Source organism: Egretta garzetta, unplaced genomic scaffold (genome assembly GCF_000687185.1).
Source record: "Egretta garzetta isolate BGI_Z169 unplaced genomic scaffold, ASM68718v1 scaffold117, whole genome shotgun sequence".
NCBI lineage: Eukaryota > Metazoa > Chordata > Aves > Pelecaniformes > Ardeidae > Egretta > Egretta garzetta.
This window is the reverse complement of record NW_009260479.1, coordinates 4051204-4061236: the sequence shown is the minus strand read 5'-3', so window position 1 is coordinate 4061236 and position 10033 is coordinate 4051204. Positions and strand designations below refer to the sequence as shown.

Here is a 10033-nt window from a genome sequence, read left to right as displayed (position 1 = left end):
GGAACGAATTCCTTGGTTTGCTGTGCTTGTGTGCACAGCTTTTGTTTTACCTACTAAACTGTCTTTATATCAATCCAAAGTTTTCTCACCTTTACTCTTCCAATTCTCTCCCTCATCCCATGGGGTGGGGAGTGAGCCAGCGGCTGTGTGATGCTCAATTGCCTGTTGGGGTTAAACCATGACACTTTTGAAGGCAGAACGGAAAAAATTTAAACCCTGCCTTTGAAAAGCACATTGAGGCTTACCAGTTTACTTTATTCACCAACACATATGCATTTATACAACCACTGTCCTATGGATTTCAACCACTTCTACCATTGAAGCAGCCACAGAATTAAAAATCTGCGTCAGAGCTGAACACTCCAGTTTTAGACAGTTTTAGGCTGACCATGACTTCTTACAGATATTCTTACAGGGAAGAAGCCACAGTAAGTTTTCAAGTCCTAAGCAATGCCAGTCTTGCTTGGGACCTGCACTGAGGAACCAGGAGAACCTTTCCAGTCCTACACTTTTATGCATACAAAGTACAATCACATCAATACATCTCCACCTCTCCTCAATATACCAAGAAACAAGTACCCCTTCACTCATTTCAGCATGGAATGAAAAAATAACCACTTCAGTACACACCAGAGGGAGGGAGGGAGGAGAGAATACTTCAGCTGGCCCTTGATTCTTACCTCATCCGTCTCCTTACCCATGACTTTCTTCTGCAAGCCATCTGGATACAGAGAATAAAAGCCTTACCCTGTCCAGAACTCCTTTGCTCTCCAGTTACATGAAGTCTTCTAGCAAACACACTTTGCCAATTTACCCAACAACTGCCTCTGACTGCCTATGCATGGTCACAGTATCCTGATGTCTTAAACATCCATCCTCTCCCAGCTGATTTCTCCAAGCAGGATCTTGAAACTTAAGGCCAGACCATTCTTCCCCCCCCCCCCCCCCCTTTTTTTCCCCCCTCCCCCCCCCCCCCCCCTCCTTTTTCCTCACCTTTTATTTTTTAATGGAGACAGGCTGTTCCTGAATACAGGAGATGCAAAGGATATGCCTTTCAAATCCTAAGCATTAGTATCTCTCTCAGCCCTGAAACATGCTGCATGAGAAAAACAGGTAAATACATTTTTAACTCAACAGCCATAAAGCTCTGCTAACACAAGCTGAGCTAGCAGGTTTGAACAGTTAGATAGAAACAACTTAAAGCAAAAAAGCAGAATTGCATTATCCAGATAATAATGTCAGTGGGCTAATAAGAATAATTTTCACCTATGCAACAAATACAGTAACACTAAGCCCAGTCACCACTAAATTGCTATTTGGACACCATAGTTAAAATTCATTTCTATTTATGTATTCAAATGCAAACAGAAATACTAAAAAAAAAACTGCCATAAAAAAAATCTATGATTTAAACATATCAAGAAAAATTGTTTCATAATACAGTTCCTCACAGATTTTACTGGTAGTTTAGACTAGGCTTGAAGGGTCTACTGTGTTTCTCCCCTTCATTTCTGAAAAGTGACACAGCAGCCAAAAGTAAGCTTCCAAAATACCTCAAACAATTCTCTTTCCCAAAAACTCACATAATGAAGAACATCCAGAATGAACAGAATACATTTCCTCTCCCTCAGTATGAGAGGAGCTTTCACAGCAAATAAGTGATAACACCCTGAAGTATTTTACAAGCATTCATTCACATCAACATTCTAGCGATACATGGGCTTTATGGCTATTTGCATTGGTGTACTAGGAATCCAGAGATACTTCAACATGGCAAACATAAATCACTCAAGGTGACAGAATCTCCTATATGAGGAAATTACAATCCATTTTGGTGGCCACTGGGGTGACCAAGAAAGGAAAAAAAAAAGTATCTTGGAAGCTGCCCACATCAGCTCAGAAGAAATCAAGGGTGAAAGGCACAGTATTCCGAGAATTTCTAACCAAGTATTCTGCCTTTCTGTCTCTCTCTTGTTGCTCTGTTTTGAATGTCATACATTTATTCCCTGATAGTTTTCAGCCTTTGGCAAAGCCTTGGAACTGAGTTTGCAGACCCGAATGCCAGAAATGCCAAGAGTAAAATATTCCTCTCTAATTTCCATGAATTCCAGTAAAGAAGTCTCAGTTCCTTGCACAAGTAGTAAATCATTGATGTTTTGTTTTTTGAAGAACTATAAAAGTTAAACGTAAGTAACTTAGTAAAAGTTTCTGAAAGTCAATCAATTGCAAAGCTGGAGAAAACTCCAGGACCCTACCTGCAAGACTCGAGCTTCAGTAATTACTGTGCAATACTGCTTTCCGTGTCGCACCAACTTCTCGCAGCACCCTTACACCACCAGCATGGCATTAATTTCATACAAACCCAGTAACATTTACATTCATTTAATAACTGGCCCAACAACGATACAACTCTGTTCTCCCAGACAGCCTGGGAGAGGTTTGTAATTAGTAACCTGTGCAGCTCTAACTAACATTGGCCCAATACATTAGCCTTCAATATTTTTAATGAAAAAAAAATGCCAACCACATTTCACAGTATTTTGGCTTGAAGAGCAGAAGTAGCTACAGGCTCTATGGCCAGCCACTGCTTAAACACTGACATCTGCTTGGATTAACCTCAGCAGTTTAGTAAACACACCGTATGACTAGATATTTCATGACTGTGCCAAAACCCATGTTTGTCAGAGGTCAAACAGAGGATCAGATTAACCTCAACGTTTTTGAAATAGGAGTAAGAATTATTTGAGAAAACCTTAAAGTCTGCTTGTAGTTTTTCCAAGAAAATATTTTGTTCTTAAAAAAAAAAAAGAAAACGAAGACAGGGATACAACTCATACTACCCAGATTTCCTGCAAGACTGCCTGTGTATTTTGGACCTATATTAAGGAAAGGAACATATCTGCATAATCTTCATTTTTAAAGAGCATTCTAGTAAAAAAAAAAAAATCATTAAACAAATTTTATATTTCTACAGAGTCTTAGGATAATTCGCTGCATGACTTTCTACAGAAGCTTTTAATTTTTATTATGTTATTTATTTGGAGGAGAAAAAGCCCCAGAAGATAAAGTAACACTACTTACAAATACAATTTTGCTCTTTTGAAAGCCTTAACTCCTTATCTATTTCTTGGCCTCCAAGAAGTCATGGCTGCCACCTCTCCTCTTCCAAAACAAGCATCAGCACGAACAGGCTTTCCGATTTTCTTGTTAAATCACTAGCAAACAAAGGCATTAACAGTATGATGAACAGAGGCCAGATAAGGAAGAAATAGGACTCCAACACACACATCACGCAAACAGAGATGCCATTCACAGCAGCTTCTGCACTTTCATGAGAATTTTTTTTTTTTCCAGGCATCCCTTATATTGCAACCAGTCTTACGGGAGAGTCACGGTTAATAGCCCAACAAGATGAAAAAGGGACACCCTAGGCAGCTTTTGTTTCAGACTCCAAAACACATCACTAGGAGCAACATCCATTGAACATACATTCAGAACAAAAGCCAGAGATATTTCCAAGTAAAAGCTTAAGTGTTTCATGTGTTCTAGAATCTAAGCGCCAACCCAGTTTAACTCCTTATAAAAAAGCCTCCTACTGGACTGTTCTAGCACTAAATTAGATCTACCTGCTAGTTTGTTTTTAGTTAAAAACAGTCATCAATTTTTTGACTTTACAGAAGGGATGGGTCATTGTACTTTTATTAATAAAAGTCACTATTTTTGACACAATATAGGCAGGTAACTACTCATGGAAAGACAGGGTGGGCGTACAGGAACCTACCTTGTGACATTCAGCAAGGACAAACATTAAGATCTGCACCCTGGGAGTGACAAACTCCCTGGCCACTGAAAAATTCCCTGGGGAACAGCTCTGCAGAAAAGGACATGGGAGGTCTGGCTAAACACGAGCCAACAGCATGCCCTTGCAGCAATGACAGCTGACAGCATTTGGGCTTATCAACAGGAGCACAGCCAGCTGATGGAGGGATGCAATTACACCACCCCACGCAGCACTGGTAAGACCACAGGCAGAGCACTGTACCCAGTTTGGAATTTGCCAGTGCAAGACCAATATCAATGAACTGGAGTGAGTTCAGTGGAAGGCCACCAAGATGGTCACAGGCTGGAAGACTTGCCCTGTGAGGAGAAGCTGAGGATGCTGGGCTTCTTCAGGCTGCAGAAGAGATGGCTTTGGCTGGGGGGACCTAATACCAGCCTGCTGCTACCTGCAGGGATGTTAGCAAGAAAACGGAGCCAGACTGTTTAGGGAGGTGCAAGGTGGGAGAATAAGAGTTAAAAAAAGACCAATATAACTCCAGTCACAGCAATATACTGTGGACCACAGGCTGTCCTCTTGCATAAGATCACTGTTCCCATTCATTTTAATGAGATGACACACTAAGATCTATTTTTAATTAGCCTCTGTAAGTCACTTCTAAATGCAACTCTAAAAGCTTCGAGAGCCAACAGTTTAGCCATTTCAGCACAGCTATGCAAATCCATGCCATACCACCTAAAATAAATCCTCCTGGAATGAATACAAATTTTGACCAAGAGACAAATAATCTTAAAACACCAATAATGTTCATTATACTTTACAGATAAAGAAAGGTACATAGATAGACTAGTTGCTGGAATTGTTGAAGACCTAAGAAACTATACTAAGTCTGTAAAGCACAAAGTGCTTTAGGAAAAATTTTTAAATTCATCTTCTTTATGTCTTTAGGTTCTCAGCCCTCACTATTTTACCACTGTCAAATGACTTCCTTATATACTCATTTCTATTTCAGTTTTTGGACTTTAACCAGAGATGTCTAAATATTGCATACGATCATTTTTAAATCCATGGACTATATATTGAAACGCCTCCTCTAGGAACATAACTTTACTTAATGAGCTTCTTGGAGTTTCTCAACTCCACTGAAAAACCTTTACTTAGCAAGCTGCCATACCAGAGAGACTGCAGACACCTTAGCATTTCTATAATAAAAATATGAAGTTCCTTCTTTACCCACCTCCATTTCAAATGCTCCCTTAAAGAAGTTTTAAAGTATCTTCTGAAGTAACATCCTTCACTTCTTTGTCAACAACACACTAGATTTTTTTTTCCTTACTGATAAAGGATACTTTTCTCTTCACATACTCCTCCTCTCCAAAGAGCTAGAGTATTTCAAAAGGGCTCTCATTTAAGGACACAATTTAAATTGAAAAAGCAGTTACAAGTTTTGGAAAGAAAAAGTTTCATAAGAGTCAGGATCTCATGTTAACAAATAACAGAAAAGAACACCCATTTTAGTTCTAACCAATGGTAAACATTGCATCAAGAGAAGTAACGTAATAGTCCAGTCTGATTAGAGAAAGCAAGTACGCTTGGATTAGAAACATGAGCTTACCAAAATCCTACTGCTCAGTACTGAGTAAATAAGTGCTATACAGTAGACAGTTTCACACTGCTGCAGTGTCCTCATTCCCCCCAAAAAAGCTATTGTTTCCCAAAGCACCCTTATAGACACAGAATTTTCTTACTATCCCCCTAACAAACTTTGCACCACAGGGCTGCTTGGCTGGATATTACTTTAAGCCATCTGGCATATAAATACATGTCATGCCATTCACGGAGTCCTAAAAATACCTTCTTCCTTTTTGTTGCTAATACTTTCTTCCAATTGAAACAGCGAGATTTTCTTTTCATTAGCAAAACCAGCACCCAGGGAAGCCAGAATGTTCATGCACCGTCTCCAAAGATGCATGCATTTTGTAATACAGCCCTTCCTTCTTCACAAATAGCTTAGAAAACAAAGATCTAAAACCCCACACTGACAAGTTGTTTTTCAATGCATCTCTCCCACTTAAAAGATCCATGTATCCAAATATTAGTTTAACAACCCTCCAGCACCATATACAAATGCAAAATGTAAGAGAGCTTACAAGGTCAACTACACACAAGTAAGCTGCTTAATACCTTTTCTAAATGTTCAAAATCTACTTAGCTGTTCCTTGCATTTTGTGTCTGCAAAGCTCACCAAAATAACAGTAAAAATACAGATGCATACAAAATAATTCAATAAGGTATACTTCTACGTGAACAGCTGAACAGAAGAATGCTCACCTTTTTCCAGAAGAGTCGGCACTAAAGAAGCAGTGCAAGGTTACATAGTGAAAACACATTTACTGCAGTAGCAGTCAAACCCAGTTGGTGTCTTCATTCTCAGTGAACAATAAAACGCTGAGCCTGAAACTTAACACTTTGTTGCTGAGTCCTGTTTGCAAGTCCTAACTGGGAATGGGGTAACAAACACAAGGTTCTCTATGACAACAGGCTAATTTGGATGGGTCTTAGGACATGAATGCTGCAAGGCTATTTCTCATTTGACAGCATACACTGCCCCAAGAGCACCAATCTGTTTTTTCTGTTTGTTTAGAATTGTTTTCTCTCTCTCTCTTTTCTCCCTCCTCCCCCACCCCAGCTGATGCACGATCCGTACAGATTCATGCACTTGGAAGCAAGACTGGTCATTTTACTGCCACTCACTAGAGAAGCGTAATCCATCAGTGTAGTTCCAAGGCATTCCTTATCACAGTATAAATGGATTAGACCATAGTAATGCTAGAGAAAACAATCACTAAGTTTGTACACAAATTTCAATTTGAAAAATTCCTTTACTCCTCTTTTTCCAAATCCCTAATAATTTTATAAAATTTCCACATTTTGACTGAAATTTTCTAGGTATGCTTTCTGTTCATCATAAAAAAAAAAAAAATCATCAAAACTGCTCTGGGCTTTTTTTCTAGTCTTTTACAAGCAAAGTGAAAACACATTTTCAATTCTAAAAAAAGAAAAAAGAAAAAGTAAAAATTTAGACTTCATTTGTACAGCCCTCCTGCCAAAAAAGCCGGCAGCAGATTTGGCAACAAAACAGACCTCACTGAAGTACTTTTGTGTGGGACAGTGAAAACTGGGGTTGACCAGTCTCAATTTTAAACCTGTGACTACTGACCACAGACACTGCATTTTGCACAGGTTTTTCTGCAAATCCCAGCTCTACAGTTAGCTCTAAGCAGACATCTACTGTCCACTTGTGCAGAACTCGGTACTGAAATCAACAGCTGTATGCAAAATCTACACTAAACACATTTGCAAACTCAGACTAGAAACTTCAAAAGACTATACTTGTACTTGTATGAAATGCAAAACGGCTGCAATTAAGTTACTACTAGTACTACAGAACAGGAAACGCTGTAATGCTGACAACGAGAATGGTTGCGTTGCACCTTATCCTGCAGAATCAGATCACAGAATTCATAGACCTCCAAGCTTACAAATCATATAAGGCTATTTCATTTATCTCTTTCTGCAGGGTTTTCCTTTCCAATACGCAGGAACTTGTAAAAATGTGTAATTTCTAATGTAAAAAGAAGTGCCACGTTTGGATCCCAGACATGTTACACTCACTTACAGTCAGGTATCAGAAACTGCCACAGGAAGGTAACACTAGCCCGTCAGTTACTTGCTGTAGCACTGCCCATCTGCCCTTGCAACTCAGTTTGGTTAGACCAGGATCAAACACATTCATAGAGCTTGAGTAACTGATACTAGTATACATAGGCATTATTTGTTTAAAATAAAAGAGATGAAACGTAGCACCAGAAATGTGAGTGAGGTTAAAACAAGTTACAGTTTAAATCCACAAGCTGCCTCTGAGAGGAAAATATTTAACCCATTCTAAACTGCTCAGAGTTCTTAAACTCCCATTATGTTTCTCCATGCTATTAAGAGATGCACTATCTTAGAGATTTGGTCAATACATCATGTCCTGAGTTTTCCTGGGTGAACGGCCATTGTTAAAAAAGTAGAACTGAAAGAAACACTAAAAGCAGGTGTTGAATTGAATTCAATGTCCATTTGCATTTCTCATGTCCAGAAACAAAGGTCACTTCAGGTTTTTCACTCCAAGCTTTAGCACAGAGTCTGCAGTATCCATGCCACTTGGAACAGCTGAGGCATGGGACTTTCATTGTTCCCAGTGAGGAACTCTTTTTCCTCAGAAAGACCAGAAAACTCTGCTGTCTTCTTGCTTTTGGATCCACTTTCTCAACAGAAGTTTAAAGTCATTTCTGTGCACAGGTTTCTCTCTACTTCCCTCATTAATATAAGAGGGGAATCCTAAGGATATACACTTACAACGTATTCTCACTACAACTCACTGACTGAACCAGGACACCTCTATTGTTATCCAATTGATCTGTGGGACATTTGGGTTGAACTATTTGCTCTGCTACAGATGTTGATGAGAACCTTGGCAACTCCCTGTCTCAGCTCACACCTATAGGAGCTACAGCTGAATGATGTGTTAAGGCAAATACATCAAAGGTTCTGATGCCACAATAACCAGAGAGGATAGAAATATCAAGCAGGGCTTTGGGTTAGGGCAGCAATAACTTATTTGTTCTGCTCCCTCAGCAAGCCTACTTCTAAATTATACTAGTAAGCTCTTAACGTAGGAAACATTCTTTTTCCCTTCTTCAGCACAATACAGTAATACTAACAAAGAGGTACTATAACCACACATACAGATGGAGTCAATGAAAACACTTTCACTTACACATCTAAACTAAGCTATCAATTTAATATAAGTTTATCTTGTCAAATACTGTATTTAACAACAGGGCATGGAGTTTTCCAAATATGTAAGTAAACAGACCTTCTATTAGCATGCTTCTGAAAAAAAACATTTTTGTGGACATTAACTGTTGGATTAGAGTGATAAATCACAAGCATAAAGAGATTTTACACTGTCTGTAGGCAGAACAAACTTCTGCAAGTCACGCCAAAAATTAGCTTTCTTTGTCTTTCATTCCCTTCTACATGATCTTACAGACTCAATTCTCTCCTTCTCCAAAGAAATCCCTTTGAGGAAAGGGTTGCGGACCACTCCTTTTCCATCCCCTGTTGGTCACTTTTCTTCTACTTATCTATTGCCAATGTTTCTAATGGGAAAGCATACTCAGGATTTTGATGTTGAAATCAAGGATGTTGCAACAGAATGAATAGCAGATCAAAAATATATTTTCCCAGTTCACTAGGAGCCATGCTTTCCAACACACTGCTAGCACAGAAGGTTAGCATGCAATCCACAACTTAGTCTTCTCTTGCTTCACAGGCGATGAGTCTCAGCGTCTGCTGACGCAAGATAAGAGATTTATGTTAACGGACAAAAATGAGGTATTCCAGGAAACAGAAGACTAAAGAAAACACTTCTAGAAAGCAAATTCACTAACAAATACAAGAGGTATCAACAGAAACAGTGACAGTTTGTTACTGATGCTACGCTTCAGGAATTAGCAAAATAGTCAAAATACCTATAAAGATTGATTCATAAGGGGACATGTATCAAAACAGAACAGTTTTGTGCTTCCTGGAAAAGTATCTCTATTCTAATTAAGGCCACCTCCAAGGTTTAAAGCATCTGATTTAATCCTTGTCTGCACAAGAAAATCTGTGTCATTTAGCTAAGCACTACTTGGACAGTTCTATATAAACTAAGACGACGACCTCTGTGAATACACTCCTAACATTGATTAAGTATTTGCTTAAATCAGTTTGGCACATAGCAATCATTTACTGAGGTACCTTCTTATTAGCATACCTCTGCAAGTTTATTAGCTTAACCTGTCAATTTAAAATTCAACTTCTTAAATGGTGCAGAGTCTCATAGCTGAAGCCTTAGGAATGACAAAAAGTTATTGCAGTTACCTCCCATCAGCCGCTCTACAACATTACTTCATGCACAGCACATACTCCTTCCCTCTTGTGCAGCAAGAGAAATGATTTTTCTCAAGGTAGCCTGCACCGTGGCAAGAGGGGTTAGAGCATGTGCGTGAACAGTCGCCATAGCACAGCCAATAAGGGATAAATTGTCAGTCATAGCAAACTTCAATCTCAGAAGCACAGAGCTTGCAATGCCACGAGAGAAGACTGTAACAGCTCACCTGCCCCCAAATGAATTCGGAGCCAGCAGCGACGTCAAAGTAC

The 10033-nt window shown here is 39.2% G+C and overlaps 1 protein-coding gene across 3 annotated transcripts in view; it reads right to left on the bottom strand.

Moving 5' to 3' along the window:
- GALNT11 (polypeptide N-acetylgalactosaminyltransferase 11) overlaps nt 1–6135 on the bottom strand; it is a 46090-nt gene extending 39955 nt beyond the window's left edge. For 2 of the 3 annotated variants that reach the window (XM_009644080.2, XM_035899654.1), the window contains exon 1: nt 6110–6129. The gene's annotated coding sequence lies outside the window, so the exon portion shown is untranslated. Of the gene's footprint in view, nt 1–6109 lie in introns of all 3 variants that reach the window. The other variant, XM_035899653.1, reaches the window with a different exon arrangement.
- Between the last annotated feature and the right edge of the window lie 3898 nt (nt 6136–10033).